The following is a 13935-nucleotide window of genomic DNA, read 5'->3' as shown; positions in this document are numbered from 1 at the left end:
CTAGGGAAGCTGGGAAAATGTAGGTCATGTCTTAGGAAAAGGCATCCCACCATGAAACTTTCCTGTAACCATTTTCAGGGACCTTCATGACTTCGGTGTCTTTACTCTTGCCAGCCTTTTCTGAATTTCTGCTGTAACTCATTCAAAGAAGCAGACTTATTGGCCAGCCTACACTTCTGGCTTTATCCTTCTGTGGTGTGTTTCAAAAAGAATTTCATTTCTAAACATTCAAAACACCTGTGTTTCCATGGATTTTGATCTTTGAAGAATTTGACCAATATCTGTTGCCCTAACTGAAACGTTCTTTCTTCTGTACTAAGATACTCATTTCTGAACTACCTATTTAATGATGATCTGTGAGTTGACAAAGTAAATAATCAAAGTAAATCTGTATCTCCTTGTCTTTGTTTAGTTTCCAAATATGAAAATCAAAAAGAAAAATATAATACAGAAGTTGAAGAACAGAAAATATTAGAGGCAGAGGTGAAAGACTTGCAGGCAAAAGTAAGTTAATTATAGGCCTTACAGCAGTGTGCAGTTGAGAAAGTGCTTTCATATAGGCTATAACAGCGGTAGAGAAAAATCCACTTGACATAGAGCTGGTGTATTTTTCTTACACTGAAAAAATAAAATTCCTATGCATTGGTTGTATTTCTGTTCTTCCTTCCTTGAAATAAAGGAATTATATATGATGCCCTTTTTTCAACCTTCATGCAATAATATTCACAATTGTAGAAGAGGATTTTCGTCCCCAAGTTTTTCTGTGATAACAAGAAAATTCATTTCTCCTAAAATGTCATTGTTTGCAAATGACATGATAGTGTACATAGAAAATCCTATAGACTCCACCCAAAAACTGCTTGACCTAATAAATGAATTTGGCAAAACAGCAGGATACAAAGTCAATATCTAGAAACCAAAGGCATTTTTGTATACCAACAATGAAACAGCAGAAGCATAAATCAAGAAAAAAAATCCCATTTGATATAGCAAAAAGAAAAATAAAATACCTAGGAATAAACCTAACCAAGGAGGTAAAAGACCTGTATGCAAAAAAACTACACAACACTGAAGAAAGAAATCAGAGAAGACACAAACAAATGGAAACATATACCGTGTTCATGGATCGGAAGAATTAACATCATCAAAATGTCCATACTCCCCAAAGCAATTTACACATTCAATGCGATACCTATTAACGTTGCAATGGCATACTTATATGGAACCATAAACGACCCCAAATAGCTGCTGCAAGTTTGAGAAAGAAGAGAAAAGTGGAAGGGACCACAACACCTGATACCAAACTGTATGACAAGGCCACTGTAATCAAAACAGCCTGGTAATGGCATAAAAACAGGCACATGGACCAATGGAACAGAACAGAGAGCCCAGAAAGAAACCCAAGTGTCTTCAGTCAATTAATATTCAACAAAGGGGGCAGCAACAGAAAATGGAGTAACAATAATCTCTTCAACAAATGGTGTTGGGAGAATGGGACAGCTACATGCAAAAAAATGAAACTTGAGCACCAACTTACACCATACACAAAAATAAATTCAAGGTGGATAAAAGATTTAAATATAAGCCATGGCACCATTAAAGTCCTAGAGAACATAGGCAGGAAAATCTCAGGCATGCCATGCAGCAACATTTTTACTGATCCGTCCCCTAGAGCAAGGGACATCAAAAAACAATGGTACATTTACACAATGAAATTCCATGCAGCAGAAGGAAAGGAGGAGTTCCTACCATTTGCGACAGCATGGAGGGAACTGGAAAGCATTATGCTAAGTGAAATCAGCCAGGCAGTGAAAGACAAATACTAGATGATCTCACCTTTAACAGGAACCTAAACACCAAAACAAACGAACAGGCAAAATATAACCAAAGACACTGAAATAGAGAACAGGCTCACGGTGACCAGAAGGGAGAGCAGAGAGGTTTTCCGGGGAAAAGGGGAAGGGTTTACAAGAACAAATATAAAAGACACAAGGACAAAAATTAGTTGGGGAGTGCAAATGGGAGGGAGGTGGGGAGTACTGGGGCGGGGTGGGTTGGATAGGAGTAAAAGACAGAAAGCTGTACTTGAACAATAAAAATAAAAATAAAAATAAATAGAAAAAAAGGAAATTTGTTTCTCCTGCTTTTTACAGGACATTTGTGTATAAATAACTCAAATGTAGAGTAATGTTTAGGACATAAAAAATATATAGTAAAGATTTGTAAAAAATACAAACCAGAACTTTAAATGAACATGTATGAAAGACCCATGCATGGAGCCAAGAGGGGGTGAGACTGAGGGTGGGTGGTGGGCATGGGTAGGGCAGAGGAAAATGGTGATGGGAAAATGGAGACAACTGTATTCGAACATGGATTAAAAAAAAGTAAAAATAAATAAATAAATATGGCTTAATCACAAATTCAAAACATATTGCAAACATTAAATAATAAATCTATTCAAAAGGTAGATGATATTATGGATATGTAATAAAATAATTCTTAATTTAAAAAAAAAGAACTTTAGGCATATGAGTAAACCTTTTGGGGGAGCTGAACTTCTACCATGATTACATTTAAACACTCTAATATGGGACATTATGTAAGATGTGTTTTAAAGTCTCCTGGACAAAATTATACTGCAGAGTCAGAAGAGTTGTATTCAGGATGTCTATGTTGTATGTTTTCATTCTTTGTGAGTTAAGAAAGTACACTTACATATTCCCTCAGAGTTTAGGAATGGGAATGTGATGTGAATGTTAACATCTCTAGCCTTTTCTGGCTATTTTTTATGTTACAGAGTTCTAGTCCTGAAACAAATATAAGAGCTTATTACAGATTACCAAATCATTTTCTAACTATTTACCTTGATACAAATCTGTGATTTGATACCAGTTGTTTAAAAAGACATTTCTTTCTTTATTGAATGTGAAATTGCTTAGTTACTTATGACTTTGTCCTCATAGTCTACCAGCTAAACTGCTAATGCTGTAGAGTTGAGGAGTCTCACTTCATTCCCTCTATCTGCCATTGTATAATGCCAATGGCAAGTGGTGAGGGGGCAGCAGGAGTCGTCACAGCAGCTGATCCCTGTTTGACAGATGACAGGAAGGTGATGTCCAGACATATGGTTTCTCTCAGAAACCAGATAGTAAGTGCAGGCTAAAGTCCTTGGGCTGACAATCTGGTCGTGACACCTCACCACCTTCCCCTATTGAAGAATATCAAAAATGCTAAAGATGGAAGCTGAGCAAGCTATGTGGAATTGGTTAGCCTCATGTGATAATAGAAAAGGAAAATTTATATTTAGACTACCTGAACTATTCCTAGAGAGAAAACTTGAAATTTAATTGTGTGCCAGTGTGGACGATCACACAACTATAGGGTTTATCTTCATGACAAACACCTTTGCCAGTGCCTTGCCCAGACAGGATACCTCCTGAATGTCTGTTTAACTGTATTCACATTGGGATGGAGAGGGGAGAATATGGTAGGAAATATGTCATTTGAAGAGATGTGCTTAGCAGAGGCAAGAAGCCAGTGTCTACAAAGCAATAATTAAGCCTATTGAATCTTTTCTGATTATCCTGAAAAATAAAATGCATTCTCATTATATATTACAACCACAGGTTCTCCAGGGCAGAATCAACAGCTGTGACACAAACAGGTCAGAAGAATGTGCTTAAGAAAGCAGAGACAGAGCACCCAAGCAGGATCTTTGTCTGATCTGTGACAGAAATGTGCAGCAGGACCTCAGCCCAGAGATGGAGAAAGTCACCAAGACTGCAGCCGTCATGCTGGTGCAAGAAGGTTCTCAGGAGCAGTCTCCAGAAACCAGTTCTGATTTCCTAGTGAAAGACAAAGCCCAGGACTTAGCAGGGTGCATTTCTGAATCGTCACTTTATGGTCTGGTAAATGCTTTGGTACCTACGGACTTTCTAGAGACTCAGGTAACCATTCAGAATCTCCAACTGCAGGTAAAAGAGACATCAAATGAGAATTTGAGATTACTTCACACCATAGAGGAACGTGACAAAAATGCTGAAATTTTGCTAAGTGAAATGAAAGAGTTAGACTCAAAACTCAACAGGAAGTATAACTAACTACCAAGATTGAAACATGCAGAGAATTGGGGAAAACAGTTGAGGAACTTCAGAAAGGATAAGAGATTTAATGGGAAAACTGGAATGCTTTTCTTGTGATAACCCAGAGTTCCACCAGAGAGGTGAAATTTCAGCAGGCATGAACTCTAGTTTAAAAATGGCACAGCTAAATTGTCACCTGAAGTTACTGAAAACAATGTACTGAGATGAATGAAAGTTGGAGAGAGAGATTTCTCCATGTGCAAAATGAGCCGGAGAGGATCAAGTCTGAGGAAGGCAACATCGAGCACCGTGCCCATTCCGTGGAAGCCGACTTAGCAATAGTTCAAACAGAGAAGCTGCTTTTAGAAAAAGACAATGAAAATAAACAGGGAGTCCTAAGCTGTCTTTAGAAAAACTCTGTTGTCACAAGTGAGAGAAACCAGCTTCATGGAGAGTTAGATACTTCGTCAACAGAAAATAAAGAACTGCAAGGAGAGTGTCTGTATCACACTGACATGGTGGAAGCTGAGGTGAAAGAAAAGACACAGCTCTTTAAGACTTTGTCCCCTGATGTAAGAGAGATGCTAAAAGAGAAAGCTCACTTCCAGGAGCAGCTGCAGAGTTTGGAAAAGGACTCCCAGGTGCTGTCTTTGGGAAAAAATGAACTGAAAACCCATTTGGACAGTTGAATAATGAGAGATTGGCTTGTAAGGGAATCCAAAAGCCTGTGGAACAAGTTACATGAATTGGAAGAGGAAAAGCTGACTGTCACTAAAGCCTTGGAGGCTGCAAGAATGGAGAAAGGCAAGGTCTCTGTGAGGCTGAGCTCAGTGCAAGATGAGCAGCATCAGCTGAGAAATGACATGAAGACACTGAGGGTCAGCATGCAGGCTGATGAGAAGAACGTCTTGGAGAAATTGAAAGAAAGTGAGAGTAAGAATGATTCATTTCAGGATAAAGTTGAGAAACTTGAAAGCCAATTGCAGATGGCTGGAAAAAACCAAGAGATGGTGATTCTTCACGCTGAGTATTCTGAAGGAGAGGTGGAGACCCTAAAATCACAAATAGAATTGGTGAAGGAACACCTGAGAGCTTCAGAATTGGACCTCATAGCGATCAGGTCCAAAAAAGAAAATCTGACCCAGCAGCTGCAAGACAAACAGGGTAAAGTGTCTGAATTGGACATGTTACTCTCTTCACATAAACACCTCTTAGAAGCAAAGAAGTATGAAAATAGGCAGATGCAAGAAGAATCTAAAGCTGCAGTGGAAACTCTTAAAACAAAATTGAAAGAGCTGTTGAAGGAGGTGGCAGCCTTGTGTGAGGACCCAGGAACCAGGAAGATCCAGGAACACAGCCTGGGCTTCCCAATGCAGGGAGTGCACTGGCTGAGAAATAGCATCAAAAAGCTGAAAGTCCAAATAGATGATGATGAAAAGAAGCAGATGCAAGTCTTAGGAAAACCGCATGAAAGTAAGAGGCAGTCAGATACGCATAGGGATAGAGTTGAGAACCTTGAAAAAGACCTAAAGAAGTCCAAAAACCCCGGAGCGTGTGACTCAGGAGGCAGAGAACACCAAAGCATGGGTAAAGAAGCTAAAAGCAAAAACAGAGGAGATGGCCCCAAGTCTTAGAGATCTGGAAAAGGATCTTGGCAACATAAGGTCAGAAGAAAAAATCTGACAAAAGATTTACAGGAAGAACAGGGCAAGTATCTGAATTAGAAATATTAAAATCTTCATTTGAAAAATCAGTTGCATAAAATAGCAGGAAAACATTGCGCTGAAAGAAGAATCCAAAATTGTTGAGAAGCTTCAAGCACAACTGAAAGAGCTAAAGGAGAAACAGCCTGCCTTGGGTGATGACCAGGGAACCTGGAAGGCCAGAGAACAGGGTCTAAGCAGTCAAATAGCTTATCTTCAGCTTGAGAAGTGTCAGTTGCTCCAAGGCCTTGACCAGGCCAGAAGTCATTGCATTACTTTGCAATCTTCTGTGAATGGCCTCATTCAAAAAGTAGAAGATGGCAAACACAAACTGAGGAAGAGGGAGCAAAAGATCACTCTATTAAAACATCAAATCCAAGACCAAGAACAGCTTGTCTCTAAGCTGTCACAGCGAGGAGGAGAGCCCCAAGTTATGAAGAAGGAAAAAGCAGAACTCGAGAGTCTGACCATGGAATTGGAGCAGAAGATTCGAAGGCTGCAGTTCAAAAGTGACACTTTGCAGATATTATTTCTTTGGAACTATCATCTGCTACAAAGTGCTGGTGAATTCTTACAGGGACCTGGAGAAAGAGCTTGAATTGATAAAAATGGAAAAGTGATCCTATGTTGAAAGTGTAAGTGGCTTTTTCTACATTTGCATATGTTGTTAGGAGGGAGGGAAACCACTGGGTGAATTATATTTGCTTCTGGATGGTGTTTGCAGCATTGGACCAAACTTTGTAAAGGCTTGATGAAGCTTATGGGGTCTTGAACTTGGGGGATGTTGAGTTGCTTTCAGGAGTAGTGACGAACTCTTTGCTCTGACACTCATTTGCATGGGAATCTTCTATGGACTGGCCCAGGTAGTCAATGCAGCACCTAAACATGGGAAAAGCTCTGGGTTATGCACAGTTCCTGGTTCTAATCATACTTCCCTTTCCCACAGTACATCAAAATAGTAGCTTCCCCATGCCCAGGTGAGAACCACTGCTGTAGAGGTTATAACAGGTACTAGTAGGATCAGAAGGCATTCCCTTTGTCTTAGTCCTGCCTTTATGGCCTTCAGAAAAAAGAAGTATTAAAGATGGTGATACTGTTGTCACCACCAGAACCATTGTGGCTCCTAGTGTGTGTCTTGGGGATTCTGTGTTTTCAGCCCCACTCTTGCACCTTCTCCTCCTGCAGCCCTGTTTTGTTTGCTGATGATGAAAGGGAAGGTCTGCCATCAAGAAGCTCATAAATTAATGAAAAATTAATGGAAAATTAAATTTTTGCTCTTCATGCTTGCTTACTGATCTAGGAAACTGATTCCTTCCAATCCCATTTTTGCTGGACAAACATTAAAGGAAAAGAGTTGTGCCCAGAAAAATGCAATGAGTCAGAACTCTATTTCCAAGAATTTCAAGTTTTGGGATGGCTTGCACGAGATGGAAATTCTGGTAGAGATGATGAGAAAAAGTACACCCCACTGTTCCAATATCATGGAGGAAATGAAAGCAAAGGAGAGTCAGTTGGCTCTAACTCATCATAGCCATGTCTCTTGCAGTTTAGTATGGCATTACAGGATTAGTAGAGATCCAAGAAATGATAAGAGTCCCATCTCTGAAATAAGCAGTTGAGCCACAAACATGAGCGCATCTGACAAATCGAGGGGGAACTAAACCAAATGCATAGAGGTCAAAGAATTGAATTCTCATCTGTACAATGTGGGGTTGGCTGAGACCATGTTTTTCGTCTTAAATATTCTGTAGGAACTGAGATGGTTCTCTGTGTGGGGGAACTATCAAGAGTCCAAAGGGGCTGCATCTTCAATGAGAAGGAAATAAAAGGCAACATTTTCAAGTAGCTTGATCTCCTAAGAGTCACCCCTGCACACATACTTGCCTTCTTTGAGATTTCTTTGTGTTTTTTCTCATTTGATGCCAACCCATTTGAACTATCCACTGGAGAGTTCCATTGGAACTATCATTTGCACAGGTTTGTTTGGGCCTGAAAAGAAGTCAGAGCACATCTTCTCAGGTCTCCCCCTAGCCTAGGAGTGGAGACATGTTCTGCTTCCCATTGTTTTGAGTCCTCAAAGACATCTAACTGCTCAGTGTGACAGAACTTTAATCGTAGAATTTCAAAGTTCTTCCAAAGTCATTCAGGCTATATCAGTATGTCTCGAAAGTAATTTAAGTGGGAAATAAACTAGAATTGATTATTTTAAGTCAGAAGTTGTACTAGTCATTGCCTTAGGTTTTATATTTCTGTTTTGTGGTTGAGAAAGGGGGTACTAAGTACTGGAGCTGGTAGTGGAGGATAGTTGAGTTCTGCTTTCCAACAGGCCCAGAGTGACAGAATTGTTGAAGTTAAGGTTGTTCCTCATAAGGAGACAAAACATGAATGCAAGTGCAAGTCCCACTGACTGGGAACCCTGACATGTTGCTCAGAGGTTTTCAGCTATGCAACCACTCTAGAGGGTCAGGGTATAACCAAGAGGGTTCTGAAGCATTAGCAGCAATTGCTTCTCCAGAGCCTAGATGGTGACTCAGAGGGGAGGAGGCATGATCACAGGCAGGAACTAGTGTCAGCTGTTAAAGAGTGACAAAGCCTCTAAAGAGGCAGTCATGAGACATGTGAATACCTCCATGTAGACAGACTATGAGCACACATGTGCACATGCACAGCAAATTCATCATGAATGTCCTTTCTTCTCTCTGCCCCCTGCCTATTAACACACACCATCTAAGGGGACATGTGGGAAAACTTACATTGTGCTAAGTAGTTCTCTGACGTTACAAAGAAATGACATTACCTGCATTTCTTTGTAATGTCAGAGACACTACCTGTAGTGCAGTGACTTTACTGTTGTAAAAAACCCTCTGTTATCGTATCACTGTTCCTGACATACTCAGTGACCTCCAGCTGAAGATGTGCCCAGTTCCCTGCCTGGGGCAGAGAAAGCCAAGGCCTTGGGACAAGATGCTGTGTGTGTGGGGATGGTTCCCCAGGGCAGAGGATGCCTGCAGCCCTGCAAGGTATGAGTACAGCAGGAACAGACAGCAAATGTCCAGTGTTTCAGTCCTCAAGCTGGACTTTGAGCTCTTACAAGCTAAAAAGCTCAAACGTGAACAAAGTCTGAGAAATTCATCTCTAATAAATACAGCAAATATTACACAGAATGAACCTAATGCAAAAAGTCTCCCTCCGCTCTCTTGATTTAGACCTAAGTTTCAGGATGTTAAAGATTTCAGACTTCATTGGGAAAAAAAGGGAGAGGGAAAAACAGTAGTCAAAGGTCACAAACTTCCAGTTATAAGACAAGTTCTGGGGAATCTTGGACAGCATGGTGGTTATAGTTAATAACTTTTTTATATACTTGACAGTTGCTAAGAGAGTACACCTTAAATATTCTCAACACAAAAAAGCATATAGTAATTATGTCACTTAATGGAGGTATTAGCTATGGTGATACTTATTTTGCAACATGTAATATATCAAATCAAATCAACATGTTGTGTATCTTAAGCTTATACAATGTTATATGTCAATCATATCTCAATGAAGCTGAAGGGGAAAAGTTAAGATGAGGTCTAAGGGGAGCCCCAAATCCAATGCCTGGTGTCTACATGAAAGGAGAGGGGATTTGGATACAGAGAGACAGGGCAGAGTGTCACGTGAAGACAGAGACTGGGGTAACATTGCCACAAGCTAAGGAATATCTGAGGCCACCAGAAGCTGGTCCAGGCAAAGGAGGATTCTTCCCTAGAGGCATCAGAGAAAGCACGGGTCTGCTAGAACTTGATTTCAGACCTCGAGCCTCCAGAACTGTGAGAGAGCAAATTTCTCTTGTTTTGAATTACAAAATATCAGTCTGGAATTCCTTGCTATGGCCACTGTAGGAAACTAATGCAGCCTGAAACATCTTGTGCTAGAAAGAAAATGCTCAAAGAATGATGGCGATATGTCAAAAGGACACAGGAGCCATCTTGAAGGGGTTCTCAGTGGCCAAATAAATAATCATGGGAATGGATAACAACCCACCAACTAAAATAAAAACCCATGAATACACGCTGATACACATGCATGCATGCTGGGAGAGGTGATAAGCCAGGGACCCTGAGTGTTCCTATGCCTTCTCGTTCAATGTGGCAGGCAGGCTCTGACCACTCTCTGCTTGAGCCTTGCTCAGGGTTGTGTGTGCAGGGGGCCGCCTTCAGGGATGAGGGCACGTCTTCCCAATCCCTGGCAAAGAACAGGCTTGCTTCCACCTTCTATAAAAGTAGGGAACACCCAAAGCTCAGTGCCCCTTCCCTAGAGCACAACCCATGTTGGGAACCGCCCTGACTGGTATCAGAAGCTGAAACCCCCGCCTAGCTAAGGCTAAGGGAATGCCCTTGGAACTGTAAGCCAGCAAGGAGACAAAAGCTTATCTCCCTGGCAGGAATGCTGCTTCTGCTGCTTTATTCATGACTGAACCCCCAAAAGCTTGGTCGGTTAGCCAAAGACAGGTAAGATTCCCCACGGGGGGAACGACCTAAGCCAGGCACGATCACTTTGGGAGGCCCCCCAAAAGGACTTGGGGGGCTGCAGCAAAAGGGGGTGATGGACCCTCACTCCTCGGCTTTGACAAAGTCTGAGTTCTCAGCGTCTGGAAGAAAATCTCCTTATCTCTCGGTGGCCTTAGTTCCCGTGCTCCACCTAAGCCTGAAACAATGACAGGGTAGTACAGCTCGGTACTGAGAAGTGCGGATTTCCCGGGGTGATCAGGCCTAAGAAAGAACATGTAAATTACTGTGAAACCCTCTTTGTTTAGAATGCTCTCAGTTGAATGAGAAGGGTCTTAGGAGGAAGTTAGTTTGTTCCTCAGTCTTACAGCTCTTTGACCCCCAACTCAATAGACGGGCAGAGTTCTTTGTTTCCTATAGTTCCTTACTTCCCCTAATGAGTATTGTACTTTACCTGAGTTATTATGTAGCATGAGCCCAATAAAAGCAGGTATGGACTGTAAATCGGCGCGCTCCCCACTAGGGGGGGTGGCCATTCTGTCCCTACTTCCCCACAGAAACTAGTCTGTCTCTGTGCATGTGGTGTTTTTTCTCGCGTGTGTTTCGGCGAGCCATCCACAGCGTTCCGTGGTCACTGCTGGCCGGTGACCCACGCGCAACAAACCCATTGCATATTTGAGAATCTACCCAGGCCGACCTGCACCATGCCCAGGGGATGTGGGTTGGGACATGAGAAACCAATGCAAATCAAATGAAGCTCAGGCAGTGTGCCATGCCATGAATAATAACATCCTTTGGCTCAGACCCAAAAGTCTTGTACCTCTGCCAGCATCTAAGAAACAGTAAGAGGCTAACTTATTAGTTTGGAAGTAGGGTATAGTCCCAGACCTTTGCCAGTTCTTGACCATGGATAAATAAATAAAATAGGGGCAGAAGACAAACCCCAGAAGGGAATGGCAAATAATAAATGTAGAAAAAAATTACGGCGTTAGAAAATCATTAATGCTTATTAAAACTAGAGGTGAAATCTGATTAGGAAAAGGATACTTACATAGTAAGGATACTCAAAGGATCTCCCCAGAAATTACTCACTAATTACAAAGGGAAAATAGGAACTTTACAGGAAAGAAATATGGCAGACTCCGCCTTAGACAGATGATCAAAGCTAACATGAGCAATACTGGGACAGACAGACATCATGTTTCTCCTGGTGCAGTGAACTAAGAGGGAGGTAATTCTGTGGTATTGATAGGGGTTTAAGACTTGAGAAAATTTAGCTTAAGGTAAATAGTCATAAATCTAGCAAGTAATGTGTATGTTAAGTTTTTGTTTCAGTAACTACAGATAAGGCTCATCCTGGTGCCTGGGATTCAGCAGTTGACCTCCTGGGTCACTGGCTGGCCATTACCTCATCTGGAGATGTCTATACCAGGAAGAAGCAAGCAACTACCCTTCCCCCTTGGAGGCAACTGTTGAATTTCAAAGGCTTTTGCTGACACCTTGTTTGCCCTTCCCCAACCCCCTTATTAAAGATCTGGCTGGGAAAGAAAGGGGGAGATGGTTTGTTAGGGTATAAACCCGCCATCTTCTCGGATCACCGGCCATCTGAATAAAACGCCTATAAAAGATTCAATCACTGTCATTGCTTATTGGATTTGGTAGTGACAGGCAGCCCAAATGCCGGTGTCTTTTCCGGTTACAGTATTCCCTTTAAAAATGTGTAATCTAAATCTAATTATAAAGAAACATCAGACAAACCCAATATAAGAGGCATTTTACAACACCACTGGCCTAAATTCTTCAAAAATACCATGATCAGGAAAGAAAAAGTAGAGAAACTGTTCCAGACTAAATAAGATTAAAGAGACATGATGACTAGATGCAATGCATGATTCTGGATTGGATAAGGAATCATAATTTTGAAAAATAAGTACAAAGGACACTTTTCAGGTAAGTGATAAATTTGAATATGAACTATGGGTTTGGCAATAATATGGCATCAGTGCTAACATTCCTGATTTAGAGGAAAGAGAACTGGTGTACACTGTCGGTGGGCATGGAAACTGGTGCAGCTGTGACAGGAAACAGTATGGAGGTTCCTGAAAAAATCAAACACGACCCAGCAATCCCACTTCTGGCTGTGTCTCTAAAGGAAATGCAATCAGATCCCAAAGAGGTAACTGCATCCCATGTGCACTGCAGCATGGTTCACAACAGCCCAGACACAGAAACCACCTAAGTGTCCATCTATAGATGAATGGATAAGACATAATTTATATATACAATGGAATATTACTCAGAAATGAGAAAGTAAGTCCTGCCAATTGTGACAACGTGGATAAACTGGAGGACATTATGGTAAGTGAAATAAGCCAGACAAAGTATTATATGATCAGATTTATATGTGGACTCTAAGATAATTAAAAAGTCAAACACAGAGAAGCAAAGAGTAAAATAATGTTTACCAGGGGTTGGTGGGGAGATGGGAAGATGACCGCCAAAGGGTAGAAAGTTGTAGTTATATAGGATGAATAAGTACAGAGATCTAAACTGTACTAGGCTAGAAATATGCCAAGAGAGTAAATATCAGATGCTCTCATCACAAAAATATAAACTATGTGAAATGATATACCAATTAGTGTGACTGAAATAATCACTTCTCTGCATATATCAAATCATCCTGTTGTATACCTTAAATATATATATTTATATATATAAATTATACCCAGGGGTTCTCAGAAAAGAAAAAATACTCAAATCTGAATAAGCATAGTTTATCTGTGAGTTGTTCTATTAAGTAAAAATAATTTTTACTAAAACAAAAGGGGATCGCTCAGCTTGGCACTCAAAAAATTACATATGTACCTTTCCTTGAAATAGCCAAATAATGCCGTGTGCAGCAGACGTGCTCTGTGTGCACCCCCATTTCATCACTCACAGCACTGAAGGGGCTTGTACTCAGGAGTTCATATTTCATAAGAATCAGAAATTTATGCTACATCAACGAAGACATTTTTAAGTGACACTGGTTTTGTGTGTGTGCATGTGCATGTGTGTTTACTCTGAGCGCATGGTGGCAAAGAAGTATCACTACTAGTACACTTTAGTGCTACTGCCTTGATTCATGCTGATACGTCAGCACTTTTATCCAACATGACAGCACAGGAAAAAGGCAAATAGTGTCTTAGTGTTATGAAAATAGTTTGATCTTACAGATCCCATGAAAAAGTCAAAGCATTCCCAGGCAGTCCATAGACCCTAATTTGAGAACTGTTGCCTCAGGGATGGATGAACTCCAAGACAGAAAAAGACCAAACCCTTGGGTGATCTCCTGAAGCACAATCACCCTAGCAGTCCTAGGTCACCTACCTCCAGGCCATTATGTGAGCTGAAAATAAAAGCCCAGTGGCTGATCCGTATGCCAAGTGACACAGAGTTTTTGTATTCCCAAATTCAAAGAACAGTTCTGGATCTGGAAAAGACTGAGAAAATAAAACTGTAGGAATTTAGGACATCATGAATAACAGTTTCCAAATCATTAGATAATGAATCATGAGCTATAAAGCAGAGTTATAAAATGTGCCACTTTAACAGAGCATCCAAACTCTGTTTTCTCTGATATACAGTATATGAGATACTCAGTGCCCGTGAAATAGTGTA

The 13935-nt window shown here is 40.9% G+C and overlaps 1 protein-coding gene across 2 annotated transcripts in view; it reads right to left on the bottom strand.

The window, feature by feature from the left end:
• The window catches only part of LOC123817873 (apolipoprotein R-like), a 44493-nt gene extending 30733 nt beyond the window's left edge, over nucleotides 1-13760 (bottom strand). For both annotated transcript variants that reach the window (XM_045837639.1, XM_045837641.1), the window contains exon 1: nucleotides 13645-13760. The gene's annotated coding sequence lies outside the window, so the exon portion shown is untranslated. The remainder of the gene's footprint in view (nucleotides 1-13644) is intronic.
• Nucleotides 13761-13935: the final 175 nt, after the last annotated feature.

Source organism: Phyllostomus hastatus, unplaced genomic scaffold (assembly GCF_019186645.2).
Source record: "Phyllostomus hastatus isolate PE091 unplaced genomic scaffold, TTU_PhHast_1.1 phas_contig_2248, whole genome shotgun sequence".
Classification (NCBI taxonomy): Eukaryota; Metazoa; Chordata; class Mammalia; order Chiroptera; family Phyllostomidae; genus Phyllostomus; species Phyllostomus hastatus.
This window is presented reverse-complemented; position numbering and strand designations above follow the sequence as displayed.